General features: G+C 43.5%; 1 protein-coding gene across 6 annotated transcripts in view; it reads left to right on the top strand.

Annotated features, from left to right (window-relative positions):
* Positions 1 to 14,167, top strand: part of LDB2 (LIM domain binding 2) — a 454,021-nt gene that overhangs the window by 108,338 nt on the left and 331,516 nt on the right. The gene's annotated exons all lie outside the window — the stretch shown is intronic.

Genomic DNA, 14,167 nt, shown 5'->3' with positions numbered 1-14,167 from the left:
CTTTTTTTCTTTTTAAAATTGTGATATCGTTATTATTATGGTATTTTAATTTTTGAAATATGATAACACATTTACAGGAGACTTGGAAAATACAGAACAAAGTTACATATAGTTTTGCTATGTATTATAATTATTTTTTAAGTAGATATATTAGGCTTTTTAGTTGGAGTTTCAATATCAAACTCTCAAAAATTAATAGAATGAACAGACATAAAAGTGGAGGATATAGTAAACCTGAAAAGCACTATGAACCAATTCAACATAATTAAGATTTATCCAATTCTCATACAACAGCAGGATACAAACTCTATCCAAGTTCCCATAGACTGTAAACTAGGAGACATTGGAACGTATCCAAGGACATGCAACAAGGCGCAAAAATTTCATTATCAAAAGGTATTGAAATCATACAGAGTCTGTTCTCTTTTCGCTGTGGAATTATGTTAGAAATCAATATCAAAAGATATTTGAAAATAACCCACGTGTTTTCAAGATTAGCACTCTTATAGATGAGAACCTGGGGACCGGGACGGGTGAAGCCGCTTATCCTCAGTGACTCAAGTCAGAGAGGAGGAGGCTGGGAGAACACTCCAGGCAGTTTGTCTGCTGACCCCAAGTTAGGAACCTCCACGCAGGGCTTCCTCTCGACACCAAAGAGCTGCACATTCCAACAGTTGTGCAAGGTTCTCGAAGGCTTCCGATGTCCTTGAGGATCCAGAGTTTGGATACAAGACGTAGCTGTCTTTTCTCCCGAATCCTGATACACTGCTATAGAAAGAGTTTTCATATAAATTGGTAGGGGGGGGGATCACCCATAAAGTGGTCCCTCTGCCACAGTCCCTTCCCTTAAAGCAGGGGAAGCTGCACAGACCATCTGTGTCCTGAGATCCCTCTTGGTGTACAGAACTCAGACCAGTCTGATGACCATGTATTCACACCTTCTTCTGTTGCGTACTGAGTGTGTGTTGTGAGCTACAGAAGACACAAAGATGGAGAAGCTCTGCTTTTGGTCCTCAAGGAGATCACAGTCTCCAGGGGAGAAAAGGATGTGGAATCAGATGGTTATTATATACAGTGAGTGCTACCAAGGATGTAGAGGCAACGTTCTCCTTGAGCCAGAGATGGGCAGGACATCTTTGGGCCAAAGAAACAGAGGGGGTCAAGGCAGAAGGGATTCACCTGCTGCTCAGGGACTAAAACCAGCCAGCTCTGGGTTCAAGTCATGGCTAGGCCAATGGGAAATATTAGGAAAGTTATTTTTCTTGCCTGTGGCTCAGTTTCTTATCCTGACAAGTCAAAATGGTAGTGTCCCTTGTGGGGTTACAATGAAGATTATGGAGAGGTCTATAGAAACAGGTCCCATAGTGTGTGTCTGGGGAAGGTGACGATAGCAATAGTAATCTTGAGAGCTTCGCAGAGGCTGTGAGACCTGGTGACTGCATCATAGGTGATGTAAAGCAGGTTGTCGGGCAGGGAAGTGTCTGAGCAGCAGGAGGGCAGTCCCCATGCTGGAAATCAGCACACGTGAATGAAGCCTCAGAATAATTCCTTCCCAGAGCACAGCCCTAAGAATACTGTCTGGCACAATATTCCTCCTGCCTTTTCTCTCTGTAGGCTTTTCTGATTCTAGTTGATCCTACATGTATTTGAACATTGCCTTAATTGCTGTCACACCATTTTCCCTCTTGAGAATGAGGCAACGGTTCCCAATTGCCTCTTGAATCAGCCTGAATCAAAGTGAATGCGAATTTCCAGCCCACCTCACCCCCATCCCTCATCTCATCTCTCACCATACCTGGGTTTTCCTGCCACTCCAATCAAGGAAACTAGCTGGTCCTGAGTCTCCACATTATTTTCCATCCCTCTCTCTTCAGAAAAGGGTGGATTCCCTGCATATGCGTTTGACAAAATTTCCAAAGTGGGTGGTGTATGACTTGTGGTGTGTGTGTGTGGTGTGTGTGTGTGTGTGTGTGCACGCGCACACATGTGTAAGTGTTGTTATTCCAGTGATACAACATGGAGAAGCTTGGATGGTGGAATTTTGTTGTTCAGTCACTAAGTCATGTCCAACTCTTCATAACCCCATGGACTGTAGCACACCAGGCTCCTCTGTCCTCAACTATCTCCTGGCGTTTGCTCAAATTCATGTCCATTGAGCCAGTGATGCCATCCAACCATCTCATCCTGTGTTGTCCCCTTCTCCTTCTGCCCTCAATCTTCCCCAGCATCAGGGTCTTTTCAAGTGAGTCAGCTCTTTGTATGCTGCTGCTGCTGCTGCTGCTAAGTAGCTTCAGTCGTGTCTGACTCTGTGCGACCCCAGAGACGGCAGGCCACCAGGCTTCCCCATCCCTGGGATTCTCCAGGCAAGAACACTGGAGTGGGTTGCCATTTCCTTCTCCAATGCATGAAAGTGAAAAGTGAAAGTGAAGTCTCTCAGTCGTATCCGACTCTAGCGACCCCATGGACTGCAGCCCACCACGCCCCTCTGTCCATGGGATTTTCCAGGCAAAAGTACTGGAGTGGGATGCCATTGCCTTCTCTGGCTCTTTGAGGCAGCCAAAATATTGGAGCTTCAGCTTCAGCATCAGTCCTTTTAAATGAATATTCAGGGTTGATTTCCTTTAGGATTGACTGGTTTAATCTCCTTGCAGTCTGAAGGACTCTCAAAAATCCAATACTACAATTCAAAAGCATCAGTGGCTTTGAGTCAGACAGGCATTTGCTGATGTAGAATGAATTTTGTTGGTCTATCCAGTGTTTAGAAATATTCAAATACAGTATTATGAACTAAATGTGTCTCCCCCTCTCCTAAATTAATATGTTGAAGTCTTAACGCCAGTGTGATGGTACTCAGAGATGGAACCTTGGGGAGGCAATTAGGCTTAGATGAGGTCGAAAAAGGGGCCCCTCATGATGAGATTAGTGTCCTTCTAGAAGACTCACCAGAGATTTCCCCTTTAATCTTCACCGTGTGAAGACACAGTAGGTGGTCATCGACAAGCCAGGAAAAGAGCCCTCATCTCAGCTGGACCACGCTGGTGCCCTGGCTTTGGAGTTTCAGCCTCCAGAACCATGAGAAAATCAATTTCTATGAAGCCTCCACATCAACCATACTTTGTTATGATAACCAGAGCTGACTGATAACCTCTAGGTTTATAGCTTCTAAACAAAAAGTAGAAAGAACAAAGAAAAACATGAACAACAAACAAAACAAAATAAAACAAAACAAAGACTCAACACAGACCTGAGTCTCCTCCCACATGGCAAGAATCGCGTGGAGGCCGCCTTCTTTCCATGGGAAGCTCCAGTTTCCCACAGTCCTCAGCGATTTCTATTGCTTCCCGCTGCTGCCCTGGCACAGGTGTGCTTCTACATTATTCTCAAGGTTAAGGGTCGTCATTGAGCTTTCTCTTCCTGCTTTAGAATCATCCTTTATTACTGGGAGCACGCCTCCTTGAAGACCAATCCCTGCTTTTATTGCGTAAGTGAAAGAATGAAGTAGCATTTGTGTGTTGCAGAATCAACCTCAATGAATCTGAGTCAGCAGTGAGGTGCAAAGGGTAACTTGGGAACTTGGTTCTCCTGTACTTGTTATTTTACATCTTGTCTACTCCTGGGTGGAGCCTTTGCAAAGGTCTGTTTATCTCTGTCTCTTTCCCTTTATTTCACCCTTTCTTTCTCTGTGGGCTTCCCAGGTGGCTCAGTGGGTAAAGAATCCACCTGCAATGCAAGAGATGCAGGAGGCGTGGGTTCCATCCCTGGGTCAGAAAGATCCCTTGAAGGAAGAAATGGCAACCCACTCCAATAGTCTTGCCTGGACAGAGGAGACTGGAGCTACAGTCCATAGGGTCACAAAGAGCCAGGCACTACTGAAGTGACTGAGCACACGCACACTCTTTCTCTGCATCTGTGTGTGTGCGTGTACATACACGTACATATCTATATGTATGTATCCATGTAGGTATATTCTACATTATGTAAAATACGTAACATCTAATTCTATAAAAATATATATCATCTCAATTTTCACATTTAGATAGATCAATAAAAATTTGCCAACTGTCTCCAAGATGCAACTTATAATTATAGTCCAAGTGTACTCAATCAAGTGATGAAATCAGTTCAGTCTTCAGGAGTCTACTTGCTTCCTCCAGTAACCTCAACAATTCTCAAAGGTAAAACACACTGTCAATTCTGTGTGACTGATTCAAAAACTATTTCAGACCTGTATTACTTAGTAAGAAAAATCAAAATAACAACAAGCATTGTATCTTAACTAAGTATTCCATAAGCAACTGCCCTATGCCCAGTGCTGTGCTAAAAAGTGAGTGCTCTCTCATTCAGGACACGAACAAACCTAAGTAAGCAGGGTTATTTCCTTTTGACAGATGAGGAAGTTGCAATGCAGCTGGGTCAAGAAACAATAAGACTTAACCATAGAGTCATAATCCCGACTTTCTTACTTCAGCCCAGTTCTTCTTCCATTTTTGCCCTCTTTTTCATGACCCTGGGGTTGAAACATTATTAGTTATACGTGAGGGCTTCGGAACCATAGCAATCTGGTAGATTTACACACCTAGCCAAGTGTGTACTGCTTTGATTTAATTTAAAAATAAGAAGGAACTTTGCCCTGAGGTCAAACCCTCTTTCATAATTTTAACTCTGAACTGTTTTTCTTAAATGATACAAATTTACACTTGCTCCAACTCTTCCCCCAAATCCTCCTTTCCTGGAAAGTCAGCTTTCTTCTAGATTATCAAGAGCCATCATATTCTTCTATCTGATTCCCAAGAAATTGATTATTTCAATTATCTGAGTCAATGACTTAATGTAGACTTGGGAACCTTCAAACCAAAAAGGGGATTGGAGATGGGTCATGAGTGAAAGGGTTCAGTGATTTTTGAATCAAGTGATATTCCTCAGCACACAGTAATTCCTGTTATTCTGGTGTGATCCAACAAGCAGGATCCCCAGACTGAGATATAACTGCTTCAAAGCTGGTGTTTTGGGGCTGTGCTGCTGCGTGACTAGCAGGATCTTAGTTCCCCGACCAGGGATCAAACCCCAGTAGTGAAATTGCAGAGTCCTGACCACTGAGCTGCCAGGGAAATCCCTGAGATAGAACTGCTTCAAACCATCTCTCTAGGATACCAGTCTTACACAGCCTTTCCTTTAAGCCATGGGACACAAAATGTATTTTTTTTCAAGGCCTTTGGTGAAGGAGACCTTTAGGCCAAGTGACTGCCTCCTGACTGTTTCATGACTCAGTTCCAGTTTCAGGAAAGCATGCAAAGATCTTCTTATTTAAGGTTCCTGAAGCTCAGAGGTTTTCCCCTTAAAACCTTGGCCTGAGCTGAATGCTCCTGGACATCAGGAGTTCACACCAGCCCTGGACCCTCTTCCTTGGAGTCCTCGTCCACTCTTCCCATCCGTGCCCATTGCAGTTCCACCAGCAGCTGGCCACGGGCAAACCTTTATTCAAAGCCACTCCTTCATTTTCTGGCAGCCATGTGGCCTGGGGCAAGTTCCTTACATTCCTTATTCTTTTTGAGGAATTGACTACTTCAGAGTATTATCAGGAGATCAATGAGATGGCAGAAATAAAATCTGTGGCACCAAATTTCCAAACAAATACAACAGCTTAATTGTTAAGAGTTGGAAAGAAAGTGTGTCTGACTCTTTGCGACCCCATGGACTGTAACCCACCAGGCTCCTCTGTCCCTGGAATTCTCCAGGCCAGAATATTGGAGTGGGTAGCTGTTCCCTTCTCCAGAGTCGGGGGTCCCAACATTTGGTTTGATTGAACAGTGTTGCTGCCACCGTCTTGTTATAAGACCGTGGGGAAGTTTCAAAACATCCTCGTGACACTTTCTTCATTTCTCAAATGAGGATGACAGTTGTTCATGCCATATATGCCTGGCCAGGAGGGGATAAGAGGATGCAGAGAGAGCACTTAATAGGGTGCTGGGCATGTGAGAAATGCTCAGGATCTTTTAACTCTTGTTCATTGATAGAATTCTTTCTGTACTTGAGTGTGTCTCTTGAAACAGACCTGCCTTGTGTTCTGAAAGGTGTTAGAGTCAAGGGAGTGCAAGTCACTGGTGAGAGCCGTCAATGAGATGCACACGCATCCTTCGGTCTCCTGCTCCCCACAGCTGGGTGTCACCCCAAGTTCCCCCTCCAGAAGGGCCAAACCCACCTCCTGACTGCAGCTTACCCGTTGCCTGTTTGGGGGAGAGGGTTCTTTGGCCAGCAGGTTTTGTTCATTGATACAAGGAACAGGGGATAGTAGCTGTTGAATGACCACTGATCACTAGGCATGTGTAGTGACTGCTGTCCCCTGGGACCTGCTGTGACTCGTCCAGAGAGAAGTACAGGTCGGAGAGAGCCTCCAACACCTGGTCGCAGCCCGCTTTGTCCACAGGAAGGAATCAGCTTGTACCCACAGGGGAAATGGCATGGTTGGTGGTGGGGGTGGTGGGTGGTAGGAAAGGGCCATCCTTAATGCTCTCAGAGACTCAGATCTCTGCAGTAAACACCATCTAGCTAATTCACCGGCATGAGGCTGTCCAGGGAGGGACTCTTACAAATGGAATGCACAACCTCCAGGGAGGGCGCACTTTGGAAAGAGGGCTGGAAACCAGGTTATCTCTGGGGAACGGTTGCAGGAACCTGAGATTCTATGGAAGCTTTTAATTGGTAACTGAAGGCAGAGATGGGATGACACATTACACAGGATTGGGAGTTCGCCTTTTCCCCGGGAGCACCTTTCCTAAATGGATTGGCTTTTTTCCAGATCATGGCCAGTTGAGGTTCAGAAATGTATTTTTTCTTTCATCCTTTCAAATAGGGAACTGTTTTTTTTTTTTAAGAAATACTAGAAAACGCAGAAATTTTAGGTGCACAATTTTATAATTCAGTTTCATAGAAAGAGTAATAAAAATTGCTATGCTATGATATCGAATAATGTAATAATTAGTTCTGTGTAGTCAGATAGAAGGGAATCCTTGGGTAAGAGTGGATCAGTACCTGGGGTGGCAGGGGACAAGGGGATTAGTGATTTTTCTCCTAAAGTGTTTTTCTAGGGAAATAAAGTGGATGTGAATCTGCGTGCATTCGTCCTCTATTTCTCACTCCCTCGGCTTCCTTCTCTTCTGTGTGCCAGTGATTCTATTATGCTCTTGGCGCCGTTTATTCACTTAGCATTTTTTTTTTTTTAGTGTCTCTTTGAGTCAAGCCCCTCTGCTTGGAGTTGGGAATGCACAAGTAAACCAACCAAAGCAGGTTCTGGACCCCACCCTCACCAAGTGCCATCGAATACAGGCTACAGACAATTGACTGAGAAAAGTGTGATGGTCGTGGAGCCCAAGGGGCTCTGAGGAGCCCCCAGGATGGGCATCCATCTAAAGTAGACTGACAGGGCTGGGGAGAACTGGAGGGAGTCTCATAATGGGGGTGGGAGAGAGTCCTGCTGCACACAAAGGTGAGGGGTGGGGGGACACGGAGCACTGCCCCCAGGATGGGGAGTTTTGGCTTCATCCTTGGGGCCATGTCTCCAAATCAGGAAAAAGTTTTCCGGGGAATGTTGCCATCAGATTTACCTTTCAAGATGTATTCTCTTCTGTTCCTCTCCACCCAGTCCACTTGTAGGGATTATCATTTTTTTTTAATTTAGTTTTAATTGGGGAAAAATTTCTTGATAATGGTTGGTGTCTGCCATAAAACAATGCAGAGCAGCCATTGTTGTTGTTGTTCCGTCACTAAGTCGTGTCTGACTCTTTGCAACCCCATGGACTGCAGCACGCCAGGCTCCCCTGTCCTTCACTATCTCGTCAAGTTTGCCCAAACTCAATGTCCATTGAGTAGGTGATGCCATCCAACCATCTCTTCCTCTGTCCCCCGCTTCTCCTCCTGCCTTCAATCTTTCCCAGCATCAGGGTCTTTTCCAATGAGTCAGCTCTTCGCATCAGGTGGCCAAAGTATTGGAGCTTCAGCTTCAACATCAGTCTTTCTGATGAATATTAAGAGTTGATCTCCTTTAGGATGGACTGGTTGATCTCCTTGCAGTCCAAGGAACTCTCAAGAGTCTTCTCCAGCACCACATTTTGAAGGACTCAGTTCTTTGGCGCTCAGCCTTTTTTATCATCCAGCTCTCACATCTGTACATGATCACTGGAAAAGCCATAGCTTTGACTAGATGGACCTTTGTAGGCAAAGTAATGTCTCTGCTTTTTAGTATGCTGTCTTGGTTTGTCATAGCTTCTCTTCCAAGGAGCAAACATCTTTTAATTTCATGGCTGCAGTCTCCATCCACAATGATTTTGGAGCCCAAGAAAATAAAGTCTCTCACTGTTTTCATTGTTTTCCCATCTATTTTCCATGAAGTGATGGGATCGGATGCCACAATCTTCGTTTTTTGCATGTTGAGTTTTAAGCCAGCTTTTTCACTCTTCTCGTTCACCTTCATCAAGAGGCTCTTTAGCTCCTCTTTAAATCAGCCATAATTTTACATGTATCACCTCCCTCTTGAACCTCCCTCCCTTCGCACATCCCACCCCCTTAGGTCATCACAGAAGCCGGGCTCTGTGCCCCGCGTGTTACACTGCAGCTTCTCACCAGCTCTCTGTGTTACACCTGATGTTGCATATATGTCAGTGCTGCTACTTTCTGTTCTAGTGAGGCACATGAACCTCAAGCCTGTTACACAGAGTGAAGTAAGTCAGAAAGAGAAAAACAAATACTGTACATTAGCACAAGTATATGGAATCTGGGAAATGGTGCTGCTGAACCTATATGCGGGGAAGGAATGGAGACACAGATGTGGAGAATGGAGTGTGGACACAGGGTGGAAAGGAGAGGGTGTGACGCAAGGAATGACCATTTAAGCTTCTTTCCAAACTCACTGTCCAGAGAAGAATGTCACTGCAGAAGAGTACTTTTTTATAACAGGTAAAATAGTGAATCTTATAAATATGAAATATGCATGCTGAATAATAATAATGTTAAAGATTAATTTAACTCATTAGTAAATGAGGGAACTGGTAAGATGTTATGACCAGTTCGAAGAAGAATTGAAAGAACGACATGCTTAAGTGTCCTGAAGGAACACTGATGTCAGCTTATACATAGATGCTGAGATGGGTCTGTCCATAGCACAGTAATTAACCTCATGCAAGTGAAGCTGAAACTCCAGTGCTTCGGCTACCTGATGTGAAAAGCCAACTCACTGGAAAAGACCCTGATACTGGGGAAGACTGAGGATAGAAGAAAATAGCAGAGGACAAAATGGTTAGGTAACAATCCTGACTCAATGGACATGAGTCTGAGCAAACTCCTGGACATAGTGAAGGACAGGGGAGCCTGGCATACTGCTGTCCATGGGGTTGCAAAGAGTCTGACGCAACTTAGTTACTAAATAACAACAACAGAGCTAGAATAACTCAGAGACGGAGAGAACCCAGATGGATAGGAAACTCCTGAGTCCTTCTGGTCTGTTTCAAAGTTTTGCACAATTTTTTTTCTGACAGGTTCTGGAAGCCTGAATTCATTTCTGAGGTCTGCCATTCTAATTTGAACCCCAGAAGTCCAGCCACTTCCTCTTCTGGACCTCAATCTTTCTATTTTAATTTATTCATACACAGGGCATTTAATTTACTCATACACTATTGATACACTGTGTGTAATACTATTTAAACAAAGCGAGCCAGTGAAACACAATTTATATTCTTTGTAGGGCTGCCAGATTTCACAAATAAAAAATACCGAATGCCCAGTTAAAACTGAATTTCAGATAAACATCAAGTACTTTTTTAGCATATGCATATCTCAAATGTTGCATGGGATACTTAGACAAAAACAAATCTTAATTTGTCTGAAATTCCAGTTTAACCCAACATCCCATTTTTATCTGATAACCCTACCTGTATGCCAAGGACTAAGCAAGGGGTGTACACCATAGTACTGAGTTCACAAGAGAACGTGGTCAATTCATACTGCTTATATGTGATACTGCTTATATGCAGAATCTGAAATATGGGACTAATGAATTTATTTACAAAACAGATGTAGAAAACAATCTTATGTTTACCAGGGAGGAAAGGGAGGGGTGGGATGAATTGGGAGACTGGGTTTGACATGTACACACTACTATATGAAATAGATAAGGAATAAGAACCTGCTGTGTAGACTACAGTGTCCAGCATCCCAGGGCAGAAGCAGAGGAAGAAAAGTGTGCTGGGATCCTGCTATGTTCTAGGGGGAAACTGGACATTCAGGAGCAAATTCTGTCCTTACAGAGAATGCTGGACAGAGAAAGGTCTACTGGGCACTGGTCCCTAGGAGATGTGGGGAGAGAGCGGTATTTATGGTTTTATTAGAAGTGGCCTGTCTACCAAGTTTTCCTGGCAGTTATTAATAACAACCAGGAAAGTGTTTATAAAATTGCAGAATTTCAACCAAGGTCAGTTTTGAGGCTATGTCCTCATGTTCTTAGATTCCTTCTCTTAGCCCCTGGACCTTCCTCCCTCTCCCAAGATCTCATCACTCAGGGTCCTAGGAGTTGCTTCTTTCCAAGATCCTGAGTCTTGGACCTTCTCCCAGATGGTTCTGACTCTGTTGTCTTCTAACTGTGAGTTCCGGGCCAGTTATTCTATAAAATGATAGCAGTTACTACCACAAATGATCATATTTGCTATGGAGAGAAATAACGGCCGCAAAGCCTTCAAGAAGCCTCAAGGGTACGACGTTGAGCAGTTTACTTTGCACCAACCACAGAGTCATCTCTATACACACATTGAATTCTCATAATAACCCTGTGAGGAAGGAGCATAATTAATCCCACTTTACAACTAAGGAAACTAAGATACAATTAAATCAATTCGCCTAAGATTGGACAGCTTTTAAGTGCTGATGCTAATATGTGAATAGGAAGCCTGGCTCATGGGGCTACAGTATTAACCAGGATGCTCAGAGGTTCTCTAAAATATTAGTAGTATTATTACTGTTATTATTATTATTCCCAACTATTCAAGAGAACACTAGAGCCCAAGAGAGTCTAACAGCTATTCAGTTTCCTAGTCACACTCACTGGGGAAGGTTCATAGTGTTTCCTAATATATTGAAGTATCTGATAAGTCAGATAGTAAAGGAACCAGTTAATTATTTTAAATAGACTTTAAACATTTGGGGGATACTTTTGTTGCTGTTCAGTTGTTCAGTCATGTCCAACTCTTTGCAACCCCATGGACTGCAGCATGCCAGGCTTCCCTGTTCTTCACCATCTCCCAGAATTTGCTTAAACTCATGTCCATTGAGTCAATGATGCCATCCAACTATCTGATCCTCTGTCAGCCCCTTCTCCTCCTGCCTTCAGTCTTTCCCAGTATCAGGGTCTTTTCCAGTGTCTTGCTTGCCATTACATCAGTTGGCCAAAGTATTGTAGCTTCAGCTTCAGCATCAGACCTTCCAATGTATATTCAGGGTTGATTTCCTTTAGGATGGACTGGTTTGATCTAGCTAAGATGATCGTACATGTAGTATGTGTTTTAAGTTCTTTACATATATTAACTCATTATTGATGCTGTCAATCCAGTTAGGTAAATGCTCCTATTATTCACATTTGACCAATGAAACAATTGAGGCACAGAGAAGTTAAGTAACAGGCCTAGGGCCACATAGCCCAGTACGAAACCTAGGACAGCCCAGAGTGTCTACTTTAGAACCCTGAACTCTTAGTCAATATCCTGAAAGCAAGGAGGACAAGGAACATGGAGGGGCATTACAGAAGGTATGAGAAGATGAGATGTGCATTTTCCATAAAAGAGAGAGTCGGCTGAGCAGATTGGCGTCTATAAGGAGTGGCAGCCAACTTGGGATGGTCGTCCTGAAATTACCAGTTTCTTTTCACTTCTTCCTTTAAATAGGGCATCTCCCCACTCCCTCTTTTGGCCACCCAAGGTACCTTCAGCACGTGCAGACTTCACCTTGGTATTTAAAGCCGAACCATGTCAGGTCTGCCCGGGGCATCAACATCACCCTGCCTAATCCACTGGAGGCCACACATTTGTTCTGCTTGCCATGGGCTTTAAGGTCTTTAGTGGGTTATAAAAGGGCTGTTTTCTGCTGCTGCTTTTTGCTAAGACTCTTCTCCCGAAAGTTTTCCAGTGGATTTTGGATATGGTCATATTTATTGAAAGAGGCAGCTATGGTGTTTGGCTGTTGCAACGAAGAATTTATTGAGATTGTGAGGAAAGGAGACTCAGGTCCCAGACCAGTGCTTTTAGTGCCCTGATCATCCTCTGGAGCTTTTCAAGGCCTCAGTGAGCTTCCATATCTGTAAAATGCGAGTATGACTTGCCTCCTCCATTGAGTCCCACCCCTCTGCATTTCCAGTCCATGGTGGTCCTCCTCCACAGTGGTTCACACTGATGCTTCACACAGTCTTGCTCCAAAAGCGTGTTGTGTATCTTGTCTGCCCTGGCAGAGTGACCTCATCTGCAAACACAGGTCAAGAAGAGCAGCCGTTACAAATCTCTTCGTAATCATTTGTGAATTATTTACATGAAAGATTGAGATCTATTCAGATGTCTTTACTTCCATGAGTAAGACATGCTACATTTTGCATGCATTTATGAGTACTTACAAGCAAAAATCCCCTTAACCTGAAGAAAATCACATCCTAGGTAAAGACTCAAGTGATGAAAAGTAAGAAACTTGGAATGACAGACTGATGGCTTGGTGGTTTGGGCTTCAAATGGAATTCCACCCACAGAACCTTTACATATAATTAAGCACGGAACACCACCTGAAGGAACTCTGAGGATTTGATGTATGCCTGCAGAACCCAGAAGATTCAAAATTGAAGCTCTAAAGTCACCAGGCTTATCCTGCCCTGCCTGGTTAGAGGGCGCTTTGATACTGCTTTTGCTTTTGGGAGGGGGTGGGGGGCAGGAGTAGGGATGGCAGGGTAAGAGCAGCATTTAATCTCCTAAACCGCAAGGGCCAAGAAAAGGGGAACAAAAGCTCGAATTAAAGGCCAAGTGCATGCCAGTTTTCAGCTGCTTTCCTTTTGTCATCTGAAGGAAACCTAGAGATTCTATCGAGCACACTTAGAAATGAAGTTTCCTGATTTGGAAAATCAAACGCTTGAAATGTGCAGAGAAAATAGCCACCTCCACCCTCTACTCACATAACCCTAAAACCTGTCACAGCGACGCACGTTGGCCAAGGGGCGTTGTTGCTTTGGGGCCCAGCTCCTTCCATTTGGGGTGAGGAAGGCTTGCTTTCCAAGACCCCTCAGAGAGGTGGGTGCATCCCTCCTGCACTTATGGGAAGTATTTTACTCCCTAGCAAATAAATGAGAAGATAAATGTTAGCCCCCCTTGGAGGCAGCAGAATGGGACAGAATGGGTGTCCTGGCTGGGAATCACCCCAGCCTGGTAAACCCATAAAATAGGATCAGAGGACATAGGTACACCTGTGGCTGATTCATGTTGATATATGGCAGAAATCAAACCAATATTGTAAAGCAATCATCCTTCCATTAAAAATAAATAAATAAAATAGGAACAGAACATCCCTCCTAGGACTTTGGAGAATGTCTTTTAAAAAAACAAAACAGGACACTTAACCCATTAATACATGAAACTTACAGTACCAAATTGTTCTGGAAAGACAAAATAGGTTAATACACATGGAAAGAGGAGGAAGAGAAGGGACACCCAATGTTTATGAAGTGGCCACGATGGATCATTATACTTACATTGTAACCCCATAATTTAATTTTACTTCATTTTGGTAAAAATCTATGGATTATGTTTTCTACAGATGAGGTGACAGCCCAGAGACATTAAGTAACTCACTCACACTCTCACAGCAAGTATGGGGCAGAGCTGAGATTTAAACCCTGAAAACCATGTTTATTTCTACCAGAGCAAGGGGAAAATGCCTTCAAAGTACAGTCATAGAATGTGCTATAGCATTCTTTCTTGCTTTTCTCTCAACAAAGCTTCTTGCAAGAGTTTTCATAAATCCTGCCTGCAGTGCTAAGCAGAGAGAACTTTTTTAAAAGACTGTTCTTCCTCTGCTGTATGTTTTTATATATAATTTTATGTATTTATTTATTTGGCTTCCCAGGTGGGTCAGTGGTAAAAAAAAAAAAAAAAAAAAA

Source organism: Bison bison, unplaced genomic scaffold, assembly GCF_000754665.1.
Source record: "Bison bison bison isolate TAMUID 2011002044 unplaced genomic scaffold, Bison_UMD1.0 scf7180017864379, whole genome shotgun sequence".
Classification (NCBI taxonomy): domain Eukaryota; kingdom Metazoa; phylum Chordata; class Mammalia; order Artiodactyla; family Bovidae; genus Bison; species Bison bison.
Note: the sequence above shows the minus strand (reverse complement) of the source record. Positions and strands in the feature narration are given on the sequence as shown.